Source organism: Taeniopygia guttata, chromosome 2, assembly GCF_048771995.1.
Source record: "Taeniopygia guttata chromosome 2, bTaeGut7.mat, whole genome shotgun sequence".
Taxonomy (NCBI): domain Eukaryota; kingdom Metazoa; phylum Chordata; class Aves; order Passeriformes; family Estrildidae; genus Taeniopygia; species Taeniopygia guttata.
This window is the reverse complement of record NC_133026.1, coordinates 93,163,984-93,185,101: the sequence shown is the minus strand read 5'-3', so window position 1 is coordinate 93,185,101 and position 21,118 is coordinate 93,163,984. Positions and strand designations below refer to the sequence as shown.

Sequence of the window (21,118 nt, the reverse complement as noted above, 5' to 3'; positions counted from 1 at the left end):
CTTCTTTTTCTTATTTCTCTGCCTTTTCCCCCCCTTCAGTAGATGAACTTTAAATGCAATAGTGCTCATCCTAAGTGACCCTGCCTGCTGGGAGTAATTGTCTAGAGGAGAATAGAAGAATATAAGAGCTTTTGTGCAGGGGAATAGAGAAGACAGACTTTATTATGATTCTGAATCATAAGCCCGTTCTCTTCTTTTTTTTTTCTTTCTCTTTTTTTTTTTTTTTTTTTTTTTTGGCGGGGGGTGGGGGGGTGTGCTGGTTTCTAACAGCTGTTTCCCATCACAATTGGTGTTTGAAAGACACAGCAAAATTGAGTGTATCAGTATCACAATTAGTTTCACAGGCGGCTAATAACTTACTTGCCAGCCATGCCTGATTTAATCAGGACAGTCCTGATTTATGGTTGTTTGTCCCAGTGTCCGATTTTCTCTGCCAGTTCCAACACAAGGAGATGCATGCAGCCTGCTTCTGCACTCTGTCAGGGCCACCAGTTCACTTCAGTGGGCTCGCTGTACTGGAGGGGAAAAAGGAGGAGGCAGCCGAAATGAGAAGTCTGGAGTCCTCTAACACAACCCAGGAAACAAATTCTTCTTCCTGTGATAAACAGAGCAGCTCACACTGGTGCAGGCATGCCAGGCTGACATGTAGGGGCTTGTACATTTATCAAGGTATCTCACAGTGGCCTGCTACCCCCCTCTTCCCTTGTGACCTGGAGGAACCTCCTGGGCTGGGGTCAAGAGGTGATTTTAGCAGCACATTATCTCAAGCCTGCAAGGCCCTGAGCTGCTGCGAGTGAGTCTTCTGTCAATGGTGCCAAATTACGCGTGGCTCATTTTTGTGAAGTGATCTACTGCTGCTGCTCATTGGGGACAGAGCTGAGACCATCCAACTCATTTTTCTTAAGACTGCAAGCTGGTCTGGAGGAAGTCCCAGCAGCAAGAGCCCGGCTCATGCCTTTCACACTCAGCAACTCTACTCCTCGGAGCTGAAAAAAATGTCCATGAGAAGACATTTAATGGATCAGTTGTAGCACTTAAAAGATGAGATCTGGGGCAGTCTTGCCTGTGGCTACAAAACGGTAGGAAAAAGAGAAGAAGAAAACAGGGTTGCGGGAAGCTTTTGGCTGGGTTGGCTATGCCACTGTTTAAAGGAAATAGGCAAATCTTTTCCTTAAAGAATATGGAAATGTAAGAAATATTGTGTTATAAACAAGCATCTGAAATAACACCCACAGGACTCTTCAGGGTAGATTTGTCCACAGTCACCTGCAAATTGCTCCAGTGCTCTCCTTCACATCTCTGCAGCACTCTCTGAACAGGAATTGTTATAAGACCAGGGCAGTGACTAAGCCTCGACTGAGCCAAGCCCCCTGCCCACAGCTGTCTCACTTTCACCTTGGGCTCCCCAAAACATGGCAAGGTAAAAGGTCTATTTATATTCTCTGTTTCTTCCTCATCTTTTCTTTCTCCTGTTTGGTTTGGTTTTGCCTTTATTTCTGAAATGGAGAGAAGGCTGATGCCCAAACCCATAGCTGCGGTTTCTAGATGCCACTACTGTACTAATAACGCTCAGGGATGTCTAATCAAGAGAGCTGGAGTAGGTTCATGTCAGAGGGAGTCTGTGCACCGTGATTAAGAGTGTTTTCAACCTGTGAACAGAGGGTTTTTGCTTTAGTTTGAAAGATTGTCATAGAAAATCCCCTGTGTCACGTGTTTTAAAAGGCGTGCGTTACATTCCTATAGTTAGCTCTGAAATGTGAAAGACAAGATGGGCCTTGTCATCACCTTAAGTCAGGAATCCAGAAATATCAGTCCTCTTTGCACCTTTCATGTACACACTGGGGGATCACACTGCAATGGCACTGCTTGTGGCTGCCACACAACCCTGGTCCTTGCCCTAAGGAGCTTGCAGTTTGGGTAGAAAGGCAGCAATCTCACTGAGAGGCTTCAAAGAAGCCTGCCAGCTGTGTTGTTTTTGGTTTTGGTTTTTTTTTATTTTCCTCTCTTAATACCTTATATATGGCATTTGGCAATGCATGACAGAGAACATGCATCTTGGTTAGCTGTTTTCTGAAGCATAGCAGCTAACCAAGCTACGAGAGACAGTACTTATTAGTTTCCTAGAAGACAAGACATGAGCAGAGGTCACAGTACCTGTTTTTCTCCAGCTCAAAAAGCTGAATCTACATTTGCAAGCTCCTACTGTCCCAAGGAGCAAGAATAGAGGCATGTCAGTTGCAGATTTCACTTAATTTTAAGTAGAGTCAAAACACAAATTTGTATTCATGTTTTGTCATTGAATAAAAGATGTCTTGACCAATGCCTTTTACAGAAAGTATTCGTGCTGCTTCACCTGGAACATTCCCACCCACCTCCTGACTTTCCTACCAGCTATATGTAGCTGGCCCTCCCTTAAGTATGGAGACATGCTGACTTGCCCTAAATCAGGGACCATTCTCTCTATAAGGTCCATTATGGAAAACGTAAGATTTTCTTAAAGGCCTTTGGAGGGACTCATGCTCTTCTTTGTTTCAAGCTAAAGGGGATTTGAGGCAGTCTGAGAACCTTAACTGAGGCAGAAAACCCATTTTTAGGTTTTACACTACTCATCTGAGATCCTAAAGCAGAACCTGGGCCTAACATGTCCATACAAGCAGGTATACAAGCACGTGGATTTGAGTGCTAATGTCTCTGTCATCTTTCAGAAGGACACATGACTGTTTTCTCATCAATAGTGGCAGAAAGTGGGACTGGTGCTGCAGTGACTCCAGTAAGAAATCTAAACTTGGGATTCCTTCCTGCAGTTCTCTTTTCTCTCTCTGTTTACACAAAAGACAGACCACATTCAACGATATCAGTGCAACCCAACCATGATACTCATTGAGCAGTTAACACACACACAAATACAAAGAGAAAAAGAAAAAGAAAAAGTGGCAGTCTATCCATCTCACTTGGCATGTTTATATGTCCTTCTTAACCATAAAAAAGAAGCCTGTTTACAAAGTGGAGTGTCAGTAATACTGTGTAAAGGAACACTTATCTGAGAAACTTTGATCTCCTTCTGAAGCGCCATTACTCTGAGACTGAAGGGCTAATGGCTCTTTGGGTGGGAGAGAAAGTTTTTCAACAGGAAAAGAAGGAAGTTTATTGTGCTATCTAGTGGACACATTTAGAAAATCCTGCTCCTTGGAAATAAGTCGTGGCCATATCACCAGCAGCATTATCCCACATTGCACAGGCTGCTGAATGGGGGGAAAAAACCAAAACATGGAGGCCTCCTGTAACGGGATAGCAGAGTTGTTGTTACTCTAGGGCAGGCCTGATATCTCACTAATTTAAGTAATGGACATATTAATGGAGCTGAGAGCTAAACCAGACACGGAGCCCTGCCTATTGGAGCAAACATTTTCCATTTACAGACTGCGGGACACATTTTACCATTCTGATTCATGTATTTAGATTTAGGTCCTACTTGGGTGAGTAATCATGTTGGCTCTGAGAGCACAAGCAGAACATTGGCCCCAACAAAAGGAGTAAAAACCACTGCCAGGAGAGTGATAGTGATGGAGTTGGATCCTAAAACATCTAGTTAGATATCACTAAATATATATATACATATATACATATATATATATATATACATACATATATATATGTTTGTTGGGTTTTTTTTAAGGATTGAGAATTTCTGGGATGCAAAAAGCACATTGAAAAACATACATGAGACTCAGGTAGATTCCGTTTCAGATATGAGACTCAGGTAGATTCAGTTTCAGATAGGTCTGAAATCCCACAGGAATAACATCATTCACCCTACTGCCTTTGTGAAAATAGCATAAAATCTTGCCCAATCCTTTTTTCTTCCTAATTTCAAGTTTTCCAGGTCTCCCTTAAGACGCTGAGCTTCACTTGATGCTTCACTGCAGTCAGAGATCTGGGTATCTCTAATCTTTCCCGCAAACACATTTCTCTAAAATGTTTGTTAAAACGTACTGTCAAATTGAAACTTAATAGCACAGACCTTCCTTGCAAACATAAACAGCACCTCCGGAGGCTCACACATCACTGCTCTTCGCTTGCATCTGTCCTGCTGCTCTCCATTTTATTTCTCTGCGCTGCCGCTTGCACTTTTCAACTTCTTCTATCTGTCGCTGAGTCCTTCATTCAAAGACCGCTGAAATCCTTGGGAGCCCATCCAATACCTGCTGCTGGCTTAGGGCCCCACCACAGCAATTCTGCCCTGCCAGCACTGAACACTTCCTTCAAGGCACTGAACAAACCCATTAACTAATCTTGTTAAAAATACTCCTTCGCTAGCCGGCCTTTAAACAGTGGCGTCTATTGTATAAATGTGTATTTCTCTTATAAACAGTCCTGGGGAGACAATATAGAGATAGGCTGGAGCTGCCTTTTGCCAGTTGCTTGGCCTGTGGAAACAATTAGCTTGAAAGACAGACTTTAAAAGATGAGGGGTTTGTGCCCGCAAAAGAAAAGCAGCAGCTTCAAAAGCGTGTGATTTATTCGAACGGGAGAAAAAATAAAAGGAAGCAGAATAGTTAGGCTCATTGAGTTTCCATCCTGTAGTTTCCTTATTTTGCTAGACTGTGAAAGACCATGGCCAGGCTCTACAAAGAGTGCACATTTGAACCCAGATTTACTAATGACTGATACGGCAGTCACAGAAGTTCAATTTATGTCTTTCTTTTCCCAAAAAACAAGGCGTTCGTAAACCACCATATTTTTTTTTAATGCAAGACCAATAAGGAAACTGTTATTGCAAGGTTTTTAAAATAGATAATACCCCGTTTGGAAACCAAGATGAAGTACACTTCTATCTGGCATAGCCTTGAAACATTTACAGAAAGCCTTTTAATGGAGATTTAATGCATCTATAATAATAACACAGAATTTGATACCCTCTAGGAAAAACTGCCTGGTGCTCCCTTAACAACCACAATTACTGCACAACTTGTTATACGTAAAGTTAATAAACCAGAATTAAGGTTGCGAATAAACTTTATTAACCAGCAGGAACCTGTGTCTTCTCCCCCTTGTGACTGTCCCACAGGCACCAAAGACCCTGTGTTTGTCCTCTGGTTTACCTTTTCTGGGGCGGGTTTACCTTTCTAGCCCTGAAAGCTCTGGCTGTGACTGAGGCATACTGAGGCTCAGGCAAAAAAAACCAAAAAAAACAACCATAACAAAACAAAACAAAGCAAAAAAACCACCACCAACAAGAAGAAAAAAACAAAAATGAACAAAACACATGAAAAAATCAACGAAAAATTTTCCTATTACAAAAGGAAAGGGAAAAGAGAAGGGGAAGGGGAAGGGGAAGGGGAAGGGGAAGGGGAAGGGGAAGGGGAAGGGGAAGGGGAAGGGGAAGGGGAAGGGGAAGGGGAAGGGGAAGGGGAAGGGGAAGGGGAAGGGGAAGGGGAAGGGGAAGGGGAAGGGGAAGGGGAAGGGGAAGGGGAAGGGAAGGAAAGGAAAGGAAAGGAAAGGAAAGGAAAGGAAAGGAAAGGAAAGGAAAGGAAAGGAAAGGAAAGGAAAGGAAAGGAAAGGAAAGGAAAGGAAAGGAAAGGAAAGGAAAGGAAAGGAAAGGAAAGGAAAGGAAAGGAAAGGAAAGGAAAGGAAAGGAAAGGAAAGGAAAGGAAAGGAAAGGAAAGGAAAGGAAAGGAAAGGAAAGGAACAAAAATATTAGAGTGGAGTGGAATGAAATGGAATAAAAAATAAAATAAAATAAAATAAAATAAAATAAAATAAAATAAAATAAAATAAAATAAAATAAAATAAAATAAAATAAAATAAAATAAAATAAAATAAAATAAAATAAAATAAAATAAAATAAAATAAAATAAAATAAAATAATAAAATAAAAGCCCAGCACAGCCGCTCCTGCCCCGCTGCCAGCCCGGTGCCCGGCGCGGGGCGGGCGCTCCGAGCGGCGCGGGCGACATCGTGTGGCCGCCGCCGGGACTGCCCCGCCGCGCCCGCCCCGCCGTGCCCCCACAGCCGGGCTCTCCGAATGCCCCAGCAGCGGAGCTTCTTCCTCCTGGAGTTAAATCAGTGTGGAGACACAACTTGCCTTGGACTAACTCTGCGTGCTGCCGGGGAAGACATCTGCTTTACGCTCCGTTTTAGGCGGCTGCGGGCAGGGGAGCCCGGGCGGATGGAAATTGCAGGAGTGCCGCTCTTGCCGGTGTCGGCAGGCCGGGAGAGGGAGGGGTTCTCCTGCCTCAGCCCCGGCTCCTCGCAGCCGCCTCTTCTGGCCCCGGAGTGCCAGAGGAGGCGAGCACAGCGCTCAGCCCGTGCCCGTTTCTGGGTCAGACACCCTCGCGGGGAAATGGCTTTATTTAGACAGAGTAGGTGGTGATAAGATAGGCTGTGCTGGGCCAGCAGAATTACAATGCCTGCGGTTTGGGCCTTTGTGAGTCTGTCCTCAATTATTTCCGTTTGTTTTGGTGCTTCCCCAAGTCTTTCAGATAGAGTGTCTTCACTCATGTTTTTGTTCTTCCAGGAACAGGCAGGAGAATCCAAACTCCAGGCCTCGTCTGACAGCACGTCCCTGTGCCAAAGAGGCCAAAGGAGTTGTAATTGCTGTCAAAAATGAGCTTTCAGCAGGCCCCTAGAGGAGAGACAGTGAAGAAAAAAAACACTCCTTCTTTTCCTTGGCCCCTAAAATGCCTGTAATCTTTGACCTGCTGACAGAGAAAGGCCAGTGGTGGAAAGGGCGTGCTGTGGAGTCATGACCTCTGCTAATGGACCTCCTGCTTGTGAAGCTGTTCAGTACTGCGCTCTCCCCAGAGGTACTAAATAAAGTATTAAAAAGTTTTGTAATGTACCAGTTCTCACAGGTAGAAAAAGGTGACTAAATGCTTCATGCTCCCCAGGATGCTGAGGATATTAAATGTAGGGTATATAAACATTTTGTGCATAATGGCAAATCTCCCGTTAACCTTTCCCCCTATTAAACACCATAGGAAAGTCTGAGGTTACTGAACATAAATTTCTATCACTATTTTACATGTTGTGGTATTTCCAAAATATCTTCATCATCTGAAAGAGATAACATACAAGTTGCAGAAGATCCATATCTTTCCAGGGAAGTGGCTAATTGCCAGGTAGGTGGTCAAGAGCATGGGATAACAGGATGGTTGGGAAGGTACCTTACAGATCATCTAGTTCCACCCCCAGTGCCATGGGCAGGGACACCTTCCATTAGACCAGGTTCCTCAGAGCCCCATCCAACCTGGCCTTGAGCACTTCCAGGGATGGAGCATTCACAGCTTCCCTGGGCAACCTGTTCCAGTGCCTCACCACACTCAAAGTAAAGAATTTCTTCTTAATATCTAATCTAAATATCCCTTCTTTCAGTTTAAAGCCCTTCTGCTGGTCCTGTCACTACATGCTCTTGTAGAAAATCGCTCTTCAGCTGTCTTGTAGGCCCTCCTTAGCTATTGGAAAGCTGCTGTAGCATGTCCCCAGAGCTAAACATCTAAAATTACACTAGAAATGGATGTTTAGGCAATTTTATCACACCCACATATCCAACTTTTTTCTCTTAGGAGCAGACACTCAAGAAATCTGGGGTCTTTTAAACATCTCCAGCACACAACAGAAAAGAGCACATGTAGTATTTTAATTAGGACAAGTGAGGCCTTTTTGCTAATGCTCCAAGACTTCAGCATAGATTTTTGCTTGCAATGGACAAGTCTTCTCCACAGGTTTATGTCTTGTTGCCCTAGATTGACCTTATTAGTTTGGTGGAAGGAGCGTACACATTTCCTGGCCATCAAAACCCCATCTCAAGCTGTGGACACCAGAAGGCTGTACACCTCCAGCTGTAACCAGGTCAAACAAATCACCCAGTGTCCATCCATATCCTCTCTATTGCCAGACTAACTTTAAAGAGAGAAAGGAAATTACTTGCACTCCAGCAAAATGTATTTTCACTCCGTCAAAATGTATGTTGAGGTGATCACAAAATTGGAAACAAGGTCACAAAATAGAAAAAATAATGAAGAGTATTGATAGGTATGGCTTTTCAGAGCAGAGCTCTTCTCTTAACACCCAGTGTCTAGGTGTATAATGGAACAGTTATGTCATCTTCAGATCCGTGTAGAGAAACTATCAAAGTATCTTCTTAAGAAACACAGTAGGATGTTATATAATACAATATTATAATAAAATAAGACTAATATTAATACCTATATTGTTACAGTTTAGTTTAAACTGCCTTCCCTGATTGCTCCACTGACTGGCACAACAGCAAATTCCTTCAGTTTATGCCATGATATGAAAGAGAAGAGTGTTTCAGCACCTCAAAGTACCATGGAGCCATTTATTTCTGCATTGGTTCATGTGGATCCATCAGGAACACATTTGCCTGTTCTGTGTGATGTTTGGCAGCATTCTGGAAACTCAGGTGTTAGGAGTCTTGCAGGAGGACTCTAGTTCTGCTGTCCAAACACCTGAAGCTTGTCCTGGTGGTCTGAGAAACCGGTGATATCCCTGCCATGGGACTTCTTCACTTTCTTTCTTGAGCCCACTGATGCTGAGTCCATGCCAGACTGGTCTACTTTGATGAGCTCTGGGGGAGGAAGACACTAATACTGTCCATTCATTTTTATCCTCTGTGTCAAAGCAGAAATGTGACAGAGATATGATTGCCCCAGCTCTTTGGAGAGAGATTGATGAAGGCCTGTGAAAAAAAAAAAATACTGCAAATATTGATATAAGATCAGCACTCAACAGCCTTTGATACTGCAGAGAGAATCATGATGTTACTGATCAGTCATGATACCATGATGAATCATATTACCAGTACCTCACCTCCTCCATGTTACTCTCCATTCCAATGGCTAATGTGGAGCAAAAGGCCACTGAATGCAGGGTTCACTTGATGCCTCAAGAGGAAACCTAGAACAGAGGCTAGACAGTGTTAAAGGAATAAAGTAGGTATTAAAAAGGCCTTTAAAGGATACACCTTGGGTATCCTTTAAAGATACAAGAGACTGGCCGTGGCCAAGATGGACAACTGGTCATGAGTTTTCACACTTTTATAAATTTTGGTCCATTTCCATATTGGGGTTAATTGCCCAATTACAGCTTCAGGTTATGAAGTCCCATCCTCCCAGATTGCTCTCCTCAATTTGCTGTTGTTTATACCTTTTGGGCTTGAAGCTGCAATGGTGTCCTTGGTTCTCAGGCTGGAAAAGGATTGTTTTACCTAAATAAAGTGTGAAGAGAATTTGCTAACATTTTAAATGAAATTCAGAGTTATATACTTAAGCAGTACAGAATCTGGATAACATGAAAGCTAAAACTTGAGGCATCACACTCAAGTAGATTTTTTGGCTCACCTGCAAGGTCTCAGAGGAATCAGTTGAGGGCCTCGAGGTCGGTGCCTTCAGAGGGCTGGAGCAACCCTTTCACCCCAGTAAATGGTCTTCTCCTAACTCTTATCCTACCTGAATTTATGTTCTGGGCTTGAAATAATGTCATTGTGCATGAGAGCCTTCAGGCAGTCTGAACAATGAAATCAGCCCCCTGTTGGTAGATGTCTGGTGAAGGAACTCCTTGATATTTGCTCTTTCCTTATGTTTCTCAAAGAGACAGTTCATAATGTCCAGAGTTATCATCACAATGTAACTAGATAACTAAATGGCTTACTCTACTCCTCCAATCCCATTGCTAAGAAACATCTAGAAACCCATCAAAGGAGGTGGCTGCCCATCTAAGCATGGGAAGGGAGTTTCAGATTAGTAAAATGAGAACCTAGAAAGCCAAAGTGGAAAAACCATTACAGAAGAAGGACCCTTCCAGAAACCTTCCAAGTCTGGGCTTGTGTTCCCTTCCTAAAGAGTTGTGGCACCTCCCCTGCCAGTCCCAATAACATGGCTCTCTTCACATAAGGAAGATATTACTTCTTATTAAGGAGCTTACTTAGCCCCTCAGGTACTGAGATCTGAATCAGTAAAAACCAGAATACTGACCCTAGCTGAAGATTGGCGATTGACTGAATCCCAGCTCAGACAACAGGACTATGAAGACTTGTTTTAAGACCCCTAGTACTCTGCACTGATTTGAACTTTCTTTGCAAATTCAAATACAATGTATTCCAAAAGTGTCAAAAATATGAACAATTGTGCCATCTCAGGAAGGAAAAGTTATATGCACCGTATTTGCCAGATACAAATGAAAACATTATTCCTGATCACAGCCACTACCTTGTGAGTTAAGTCCAGCCTAGAATTTAGCAGGGTGTTAAGGCAGCCCTAGATCTGCAGCTGAAAAAAGTTTTACTAGCTCTTCTCCCTCATCTGGGCATTTAGTTTTATGTAATTAAATATGCCAACAGAAAAAGAATAGTCCTTTGTCAGATTGACAGCTAAGCACTGACTTAAAATTATAACCTCAAGTGTGTTCAAAGCTGAAATTCCAATCTGGCTGACATTTTGTCCTTTAACACATGTTGTCATAATCCCAAATTAAAGGCTGCCGTTATATTTTACCAAACTAAATCACACACATTTCAGAAACTTTGGCATGTAAAGGAAGCACAGTGCTACATAAAGATGGTGTCAGACCAAATTTTCAGCCTTCTTTGTTGGTGTTTTGGATTTTTCTCAGACCTTCAAGGTTATATACATTTCATGGTTTAATTTCTGTTATTCCCTAAGGCACTGGTGCATATTTACCCACTAACAAAAATAATTCCTTTGAAACATAATAATTTATAATAGGCATATTATGATCCTTTCAGCTTTATTGTGATCTAATCACTAGGCACGTATTTCGGAAATAGAAAATCCTTTCAAGACTTTTACCTTGAGACAGGCTAAGAATGCACAATGCACAAACACATATCCATACCAGTTCCCAGTTCGGTAAGATGATCCGTTCTCCAAAGCCACATAGATAAAAAATTTAACTGATCATTAGCCGCCTTTCAAACCCTAATTGCAAAACTTAAAAAAAAAAAATCTTAAAATAGAAGATTTTGCAGAAATGTTTCTGTAAATTAAAGGCATGTTCAAACTGCAGACATAGAGACAAATGGAAAAAGACAATTTTGGCCAGATTGTCACTTTGGTATGATTTTATGTTTACAGATTTAAGTCAGAATCTAAATACAACTCAAATAATGGTGTTTTCTTTCCACTGATGGCCAAACTTCAGGTGTTTTACCTCAAATTAAGAAGAATTCTTTATCACCATATGCTGCATCAAAACCTCTTTTTAGTGGTTTGGTTGTTTTTCCTGCGAGTGTGGTGAACTCTCAGGCAGCTCCCAACCCCTGTGCAGTGGAGTTGTATCAGCAGAACACAGTCCTGGCACACCACACCATTTTTGCTTGCAAGGGGTTTTCTATATTTGTGCTACACAAGCCTGAATGTCCCCTGTTCCTGCTAAGGTGTTAATGATGATAAATAAGTAACTACAGTGGGGCAAGTAGGTGATGAGAGCTGAAAAAATTGGTAAAGTAATAATATGCAGTTTGATATGATGGATGGATTTATTCAATTTCATGTCATGGGATACAAACTTGATTCTTCAGTGGATGAACTTAAGCTAGACTAGTGTCTAAAGGTATAGAAACTTTCTGACTACAATGAGTATATTTATCACTGCTAATAAAGTATGTGCTCCCAAGATTTTCTTAGTGAAAGAATCTCTTCCACCAACATCTCACAATTAAGCGGTACTCATATTGTATCACTACCTTTTTTTAAACTTCCAGTTGCAAATATCTACCAGGATGTCTGGCAGACACTTTTTGAATGTAAATTTCTAATTGTAATGTCTACAAGATAAAGCATGATACCTGCAGATAAGTAAAATATATCCAAATCTTTGCAATTTAAAAACCAGTTCTGTAATCTCTTCCTTATCATCCTAATTCAAATCCTTCTTTTAAAATTATTCATCTCTGCTGACAGATTTACATAGTCCATTATTTTTGTTTGAAACTCACCAGGGAAAAAAACCCAAACCTGACAGGCTACAAAGTAGGTATTTCTTATGAAACCAGACAATTCTTTTGCTGATATTTCCCTTATGTAGTGAAAGTTAAACAAGAGGAATGGGTAAAGGTAGTTCTTTGGCCAAAAAATACATCCTCTCCCACAGTTTGATTTCCCAGGTATTTATACTTTTTTTCCTGTTTAACCCACTTAGAATAAAATCCTGAATCAAAAATACATTTTGAAAATATCCCATCAATCTTACCATCCCATACTTCCTTATGGTTTGAGCTGCCCTTGGTGGGTTCATGCCATGCTCAGCAAGGAGAATAAAGCAGCTTAGGGAGGGACTTGATGAGTTTTGGTGCAAACCAAAAGTTACAGAGTTCTCCAGTGTTCTTTAGGGCTGTACTAAGTGTTGGGGGGTAGGAGGGCTGTGAACAAAACAGGGGAAGAAGAAAAGACAGAAAACAACAAGCCACTGGGTTAGGTGAGGGAAAATTGCAGAAAGAATGATTGCTCTACAACCCTCAGCCATGGCTCCAGCTCAGGCTACCTAGATTTCAGATGTAGATATTGTTATGGGTACCTCAGCTGTGTGTCTGCATTTTGAGTTACTTATTAGTGTCCTAATAAATAAACTGTGGGTAAAAACTCTTTCTGTAGTGGTATCAGATTATCAGCCTAAAGAAAAGAACATTACTCCTCTTAGGATCAGTGAGAGTTTTTCTTGTTTGTTTGTTTGTTTTTTCTGTGGCCAGTAATAGGAACCTCATTAAACTTTAATCAAAATCCATGGAAACTTAGATGGACTTCAGGTAAAAGCTTCAGTGACAAAAATAAAGATAGATAAATTGATAGATAGACAGACAGTTATAGACAAAACAGGTTTTTTTCTGCGATTCCAACTTCCATTGTAGATGGGTACTTCCAGGATAACACATACACAAATGTTCTCCCCTCCTCCTTCTCTGCAGCCTGCAGGACAGGGCATAGCCTAACCTTACTCCAGTTTCTCTGTTTTCATCTGCTGAGGGACAGTGAACAGATCAGGAAGCCTGTTGTTCCAAATCTGAAATTCCAAGTGCATTACTTGTTCAAATTAAGCCATGTGATACTGTTTTAGTTCATTGATTTGACAACTGTGACATTTAAAACAATGTTTCTGAAACGGAAACTGCTTGAAAAGCAAATGAAAAATGTCCCAGAAGCAAACTGTTGTGGAAAGTAAGTACAGTTGGATCCTAATTCTATAATAAATTGAAAGGAATATTCCTAGAACAAATTTTCAGTATTTAGCTGTGGTTTTAAATTGGAAGACTTCTGAACTTGCATGACACCTGGAAAACATACCATCCTCCTTCTCTCCACAAACTGAGTATTTCAGGAAATTTTCTTATCTGTACAAGGAAAAGCCTCTAAAGTCAAGCATGAGTATCCCTAATTTGTAGGCATAAAGTTTAAAGCTACATACAGTGAACTTTAAAATTATTTAAGCATCTAATGGTAAAAATTTATTGAGATGTTCAAAACTACCTAAGCTGCTTAAAACACCTCAAAAGTATATGGATATCACTTGGGGACGTAGTTTAGCAGTGAACATGATGCTGGGTTAGAGATTTATCACACTGATCTTAGAGGTCTTTTTCAACCTTAGCAATTCCACTATTGTATGAAAGTGAATTTAAAAATGTTATCTGCTTGTACACCTGCTTTCTGCCCTTCCATCTCCTGTCTTCTCTTGTCCCATTGTCTCCATTGCCAGCCTTTTTTCCCTTACTTTCCTCCAAATGCCAGACTAAAAATATTTCCCTTCTGCTTTCTCCAGCTAGGTCTCAGCATACTGACCATACCTTTGCCTTGATTCCCAAGACCATTAAAACAGTCTGTGAGGGATATTGCTGCACAGCTTGATCATGTAAGCAGCAATGCTCTAGTGTACCTGTAAGATGCAAAGGCACTGTAAAAATAGAGGGAAAAAAAAAAAAAAAAAAGGTGCTGTTCTCATTCCTCCCAAATGAAGTAAGAGGTTTTCATGGAAGCTCAGTTTCCAAACTCTCTCTCCCTACCCAATTTTTTTGGCCAGTCTGCTCTTCCTTCCCCACTCATCCATGAGGAGTTGAAAAGGGCAGAACCAAAAGCAGCACGAAATGGGAGTGAGACTTGTAAAGACAATGAAACAAAATGAATAGACATAAGTAAAATAATCCTAAAACAATGACAGTTCTCTTTATTGTAAAAACCAAGATGATAAAATGGATAGTAAAACTTTTAATCTCCTCTTTACTGCAGTGCAAGACTGCTGCTGTCAGAGTCCTGCAGTTAAGCCGTGGTGAGACTGAGCAGGTTTTTTAGAATTTCATTCTTCATCTGCAGATTTCAGGAATGAAAGGATTGTTCCTAAGAGAGGAAGTTAAAATTTAAATTGTCCAATTTTTTCCTTAGGCTGGCATATATCAAAGGTATCAATTGAGTTATGCTGGTTGGGAAGAGATGAAAATCTGGTCTGCAATCTTTAAAGAAAATGCATTTCTATTGCACATTATTAGAAAATTAATTTTTGTTACCTCTATAAGACAGCAATAAGAAAGGGAAGGAAAATAAAATGTTTTAAGTACTGTAATATGTCCCATGGACTACTTTTGGAGTTACAGTCAGTCATCAGTCCCAAAAAGTTCTTCAAGGCTGCAAGGGATTCCAGGTATGCAGGAATCCCAAACTTGTGGCCAGAAGCCCAGGGTCCTGACAACTGACCAGGAAAAAAAGGCAGACTTCCACCACAAATCTGTCAAACTTGAAACATTTCCATGAAGTATTTCAAGTTAAACTAATCATATTTTTTTGAGTTTTGTCCTGGCTCTACTCAGGGGGCCTGTAGTTGTGCCAGAACGTTTTTGTAGAGAAGAACAGGAAAGCGTCAATCAAACCCATTCAATTTTAGATAAAGGTGATCTGCAAAGTCCTGTTCTGAGTCTGGCCTGAGGGGTGTTCCAGCTCTTCCTTGAGCGTTTATAATTTTCCCCTACATTTATTTCAAAAACACAATCTTCTCTTGGACTCATTTAATGAACTGAAGGCCATCTGCCACTCCTGATGACTGAGTGATGAAGTCTGCTTCTATTTCTAAAATAAAGCCAGGAGCAGACTAAAGCACGCCTGAGCCAGGCTAGGATGAGAGGGATGCTTGAATGAACGGGATGGTTGCAGTAAAGAAAGGACAAGTCAGACATTTAGGCTCTGTGTTTCTTCTTGGGCTGGTGATTTAGGACAGACCACTTTGCCCTTTACCAATAAAACAGGAACAGAACTACCACTCTCCCTGCTGTTCTGCTGCTTTATGGCACAGAAAATGGGGAAAGAGAAGAATGTGTTTGGAGCATCCATCCACCATTTAGATCCTGGAACCCCCACCCCAGTGTTATGACCTGGCCACACTGCTACATCCCAGGAACAGTCCTCCTGGGAGAACAGGGCCCTCCTGGCTGCTGCTGTATGTCTGACAGAGTTGGCAGGCAAACTAAGATGGATTTGAAACTTCTCCTCCTAGCACAGGAGGGAAAAAATTTAAACAAATGGGCAACAGGATGTCTAATGGTGCTAGTACAATCAATGGCAATAGCAGCTGTAATAGAGTCAGCCTTGAAGCAAGCTGGAGAGTGGTGATGTTGCTTTATTCTTTGTAATGATCATTGTTAACTAACATTTGTCTGCTGAATGCCCACGGGTCTTTCTCAAGGAGCAGGCCCCTACTATGGCTGGCCCTGAATACAACCTAATAAAAAGCTGCCATCCTCCAGAGCTTGAAATTGAAGCACAAGTCAAAAGACAATAAGTGAATTCTGCAAAGAAACAGGTGGACCCCAGGGTAACAATGAGACAAATGTGTCATGACATGGCCTGAAAGTGGCCAAACAGTTACATCCAAGAGAATGAGAAATGCTGCTATTTCTGTTAATTTGAAGAGTCTCTCGGACAGTCTATCTAAGTTAAAGTTGCCAGGTCTTTTGATGCCTTTTCAGAGTTGAAGTCCGCCTCCTGGTAAGCAGCTGTCAGCAAGGCAGGGAAGAAGCAGCCTCTCTCTCAAGGTGACATGAAGTGAATGTGGGAGCAGCAATGTTGATACCTAAGGCTAATTCTCTGCACACAGTCCATTTGAACTGCATCTTCTAGAAGCCAAACCGGACTTCCCAGGCAGCTAATAAAAGGGATTTGTCTTCTGTACAAACTGGCTGCTTCCAAATGGCCACTGCAGAGTGAGCAGCCAGTCCTTCCCCAGGCTCGCACTCCTCAGAATAGAATGATGGCTTTGCTGTCTCTGCTGACCAGCTCTGTACTGAAATGGGAAAGGTTCCATACATGTAATAGGAGCTCAGAGACCGTGGTAATGAGTATGGTGTAAAAAATGATAGATAGGTGGATGGACAGATACCTCTTTATCATTTTTCTGAGCCATCCAATTTCCCCAGGCACAGAGTACACCCCGGAGATTTGGGTTTAAGGCAGAGAAAGCTTTACACGATGGATTGAGTGTTGTGTAAATATGTAAATAAAGAATAGCTCTTTAATTTTTTATGAGGATTGCATTTTAAAGCCCTGCTTTGGTCTTCTTACTCAGGAAAAATTGCCACCTAACAAAATGGCAGTCATACCTGAGCAAACACAACTATGTTCTGCACATAAAACACCTGTATTAAAAATTAACTAATGAAAAAATATTTGGATAATATTAAGAAAAGCAAAAAGCTTGTGCATCAGACAAAATTTCCTGGGGTATGAAGTGCATTTGGCTATCAAGATGCTCTTTGTAGGCCACATGCTGCTTGCTGACATGCTTGAATCCTAAATAAACAGAATTTATACAGGGAAGCTAACAGGGTTCAGGGGCAAGTGGAATGTCACAGCCACCCTACTGCCATGTGTGACGTGTCTGGAGGCAGTCTGTGCACAGCAGCGTGTAGTGGTGGCACCGTACAAGACTGAGCTGTTCAGTTGCAAGACTGGCACCTGAGCACCCACAAGATGCCAGGCCCTCAGTGTGACTCCTGCAGGACTGTCAAGAAGGGCTGCAATGGGATTTAAGCACACCAGCTCCCAAACTGTAAACTGGCAGAGGGAAGTGGAGGGCTAATCAGTGCCCTCTAGTACTGTCCGAGCTGGCTGTAGGGTGCTGGATCCCAGGCAGGCACATCTGCAGCCCATGTCTCAAACATAAAGCCTGTGCCCCAGCATGTCAGCTCAGGGACACCTGATGTGACCTCATTTTTTGTGGCTTCCTTTGTCCCCACACAATCCCTCGGTGTTGGTGCTGCAGCAAGGAGACCTGCATGGCTCAGTTCCCAACTGCAAGAGAGGAACTGGCCTGCTCCTGCCTGCCTTCCTCTGTCCTAGTCTGCCCTTAGACACTGAAACTGGGAAGGGAGAGGAAGCAAGCCCCCAAAGCAATACAGTGCAAGTGGTTTACATGCAGCATAGCTAAGGCAAAGCAATGTGTGCATCTGGGAACAATCCTGAGCTGGTAGGAGCACAGAGAACACAGTCCAGTCATAATTGCTCTATTCCCCCTCCAGGATCTCCATCAAGATGTGAAAGGTTTCAGCAATTGATCGCCATCATTCAAAGGAAAAAACTAATTTTCAGAGTTCTGGTTCTGCATGCATATAAGAAAAAAATCTTAGAACAGTTTTACTGCTAGAAGTCCAAGTGTAAATATCATCCATGAGAACAGACTCTGCCATTAAAACCATCCTTGCTTTGTTCATACCACCAAAGACACAGTGTTCTGCCTAACTAAAGGTCACAAAACAGCAGAAATTTGAATGCTTCTATCAACGCTTCTAGCAATCCAGTATATTTCACATGAAGCCTGTAATCCATCCAGTAAACATATCTACATACATACATACATACAGACATTTATAGACATACACATACACACAATGAAGGAGGAAATACTCCCTTTAATAGTATGACCTTGTTGTTTTGTACCACTGTTTAAGAAAAGGATTATTAATGAAGCCAGCAGAAGTGCAGCAGTGTTTGTTAAGGCATCAAAAACACCCATTCCTCCTTTTTTCAGCAGAACAGAAACCCTCACATACATCCAGACTCTTGCAGTGTTTAGGTGTAAATAACACCCGGTGTGTACAAAGCTCCCCCTTTCATATTCATTACTGTCATAGCTTTGAAAGGAAAAAAGCAGAGGTCATTTATTAGAGGTTACTTTTCATGCAAAACACCCTGTGGTTGCTGTCATTCAGAACTACTTAGTCTACGCCCTCAGTCATCTATTAGCAGGGCTTCAGGTCATAACCTTTAGTGGCATTTGGAATACCAGAACCTCTGATTAGTGCAGGATTTACATATCCTTCAGTAAAAAATGCTCAGCTATAGAAATGCATGAAGTGTTGTAAATTTGTTTGGCCTTTTGTCTGGAATACATATGAACTCTGCATTCAAAGTAGGGTGCATTAAACTATATTTGTTTATCGTGTTGTAGCTCCTTTGTTAATGTGGCGTCCATTAACCCATTAAAGACAAACTGTCCTTTCAAAATGGGCTCATAATTAAGCACAAAGAGCACTGTCTACCGCCAGTGCAATTAATAGGTTCAGATCCCACAAGCCAAATGTTGGTGCTTCTTTAGGCCTGTTCTGTTTTTCTCAAAGTAGCCATGCCTGTACGAAGTTTGATTTAATGGTCTCTGCTGGGATCCATATTGTGAAATTTTACTGGAAGGTGTGAAAGTACTACCGAGTTGCTGCCTTGGCAGATGGTAGCAAGGTGTAACCAATCACACATTTTTGAGTTTCAGTAGCATAGAAACATCATTCATTTGCAATACAGGATCAATACATGTTGGGGCTTCTTGTTGCTAGAATTTAGAAATAGAGCCAAATTATGCTGTTCTTCTAACAGAAATGCCATTAACAAGCATTAACATGACTAATTGGCTGATTTAGCTCAGCAGAGAGAATTTGTCAAACAATACTAAGCCAGTTCACTAGATATTTGAGTACTTGGGGTGCTCTTCTACATTCTGATATATTTTGAAGAAGACATTTTTAAAGGGTGTAACATTCATGGCACATGGCTGGAATCAGTCATCTGTGTGTTTCAGAGGACCTCACCTGAACTGAGGTTCTCTAAGTCATATACAGTGAGACACCATCTGTGGTTTATTTAGGTTGGTTATGACTCTCTTGCCTGGATGTGAATCCTAATAGTGATAACAAAAATGGTACCCTGTGCATTGGGGACTTCTCTATATCACCACAGAGCTTCACCTGGGTATTCCAGCCTTGGAGTCAAATGAAATTCCAGCCAGAAGTTCATTTAGCCTGTGGTCTTCCTCCTTGGAAAGTTCATTCAGATGTCAGTGAGTGCCAGTGAGAGCACAGCAAACAGAATAATTGCCAGGAGTATTTTTTATATATACATTATGGATTTGTGTGGTTATATGTCCTCTCTAGGTAAAGCTGGAGATATTTTCACCATAAATTTGCCAAAATAAATATTATTTATAAGTATTATTAATACCTTCTCACACCAAATTAATATATGACCTTGCATACAGGCTGGTAGACATCTCTGGCCCCCAGTTTCTTTCCATTTACAATCCAGCTGAGAGGTTGGTTGGTTATGGTCTAAAAACTCTTCATTGAAAGAGCAACCTCACTACCTTGGCCAAATCCATCCTTATTTCTGCATATCTTGGTGTTCCATACACTCAGATGTGAGAGGAGCTGCTTCATGCCCTGCAACCAATATCAATGGGAGCTGCAATCTGAAGGGATGCTCCCTGCATGGAGAGAGTGTTGGCAGACTGATCCATGGTCAGCAAAGAGGGGATCACCTTTGCACACCTATCGCATGTCAACATCTAAATGTCTGTCCAGTTCTGTAGCTACTCTTTGATTTGCCTGAAAGTTGAGAATGTCAGAATGGCCTGGCTTTTGAGGTCACATCTATGCATTGCTTCATTCAAAGGCTGTATCTCTGGAGGAGTGAGGTCAGGTATTTAAATGTATATCCTGGTTTAAACTAAACTCAGTGATAAGAGGCAGAGAGACACCCCATCTGGGTGATTTGCTGCACTGATGGGCTTGGAACCAGCCCATCCCCCAGGGGAGCAGAAGGACACAAGCTCACCTTGAAATTGGAAGCAATGGGGAAAGACTGAACCTGTGAGCTGCATCTCAGGTGATTACAGTAAACTTGACTTCCTCAATTCAGGAAAATACTTCAAGGCATACAGGCTGAAACTGAGAGCACAGATCTAGACACAGCCCAAGAAGAAAACCTGGCCCTTTGCCTCTTTTTTTACCCACAAAAGCAATACCTTTTCAATTATAAAAGAAACCAAGAGGTCTGTCTGTGACAGACAGAAAGCTAAAATACTTACCTAGAAAATGTTATTTCCCTGCAACATCAGGTTGTGGCATGGATATCGTCACTGATCAGGCTTTCTAACTCCTCGAGGTTACCAAACTCTTCAGGGTGGAATCATGCATGCCCTTCTTATTTTACCTTCCATATTTCCAGGCAGAGCGAGATGAAAGGCAGAGTGCCATTTTCCATTCTGCAGGAGCAGAAAAGAGAATGATGCAGACCCTACAATTACGTGGGCTTATGAGCAAAGCTGAGGACATTTCCTGTGCAGTGGAGAATGATCAACCCCAAGAAACACTGCAAATAATATCAAGGGTCCAGCCGTGTCTTCCATTCATTTTTTGAAAGCCTGAAATGCTACTGATTCTCCAACGTTGTAGTCAGAAGTTGTAAGAGGCAGGATACTGCCAGGTGAATATGCCATCTGATATACCTGATCCACACAGAGAGACCCTGAAATGCTCAGGAAAAGCTCTCTGCCACTCTTACCTAGATGTGTTACTGCACATTAATACCTAGAGTAAACAACACATAAAAAAGGTTCATTGGTAGGTGTCAAGGTTGTTCTACAGGGACACACACAAGACATGGTTTTTTGAGCTTTCATGGGATTTCAGAAAAAAAACCTCATCAGTCAGCCCCTGATGACAAAAAAAAAAAAAAAGCTTAATGCATGGGACAGTGCTCACCACCCGCAGAATAAGAGCCCTGGGGGCCATATCAAGGGTAAGGAAGGACTAATAATGGGAAACAATGAAAAGTAA

General features: G+C 41.7%; 1 long non-coding RNA gene across 1 annotated transcript; it reads right to left on the bottom strand.

The window, feature by feature from the left end:
• Positions 1 to 242: 242 nt before the first annotated feature.
• On the bottom strand, positions 243 to 20,536 carry LOC140682388 (uncharacterized). Its single transcript, XR_012054050.1, has 2 exons — positions 6,082 to 20,536; positions 243 to 591 (listed from the first exon to the last, which is right to left on the bottom strand). It is a non-coding gene; the product is annotated as an uncharacterized lncRNA (long non-coding RNA).
• Between the last annotated feature and the right edge of the window lie 582 nt (positions 20,537 to 21,118).